Below are 433 nucleotides of genomic sequence, written 5' to 3' on the forward strand. Positions count from 1 at the left end.
GCTGGCCCAATTCGTGCCGAAGCGTGCTCGACTCCCACATACTAATTACTTTGGAACACTTTTATAATTCCTTACTATAATAGCTTATATAACATTATTGGACTAAGGATTTGTACAGGCGCACATTGCACATTCATAAATTTTCTTCAAAGTAATTATTTATCAAAGGAACAAGCTACATCTCAATAATTCAATACAAAATTCTATACGATGTTGATTCTCAGTAATCGTTTTAAATATTGTAACGAAATGCAATGCGATTATGAAGCTATTAAAGCTAATTTATTACTTTAGGCATAGAAAACGTGACGGGAACGGGATAATCGCAGCGATATGGCAATATTGATTAATCCGAGTGTAATATATTTTGTTTGGGGTTGACCGTTTATTTATCGACTATAAATTATTACTCGTTTAAATTAAATATTGTTCC

Source organism: Zerene cesonia, chromosome 6 (genome assembly GCF_012273895.1).
Source record: "Zerene cesonia ecotype Mississippi chromosome 6, Zerene_cesonia_1.1, whole genome shotgun sequence".
Classification (NCBI taxonomy): Eukaryota; Metazoa; Arthropoda; class Insecta; order Lepidoptera; family Pieridae; genus Zerene; species Zerene cesonia.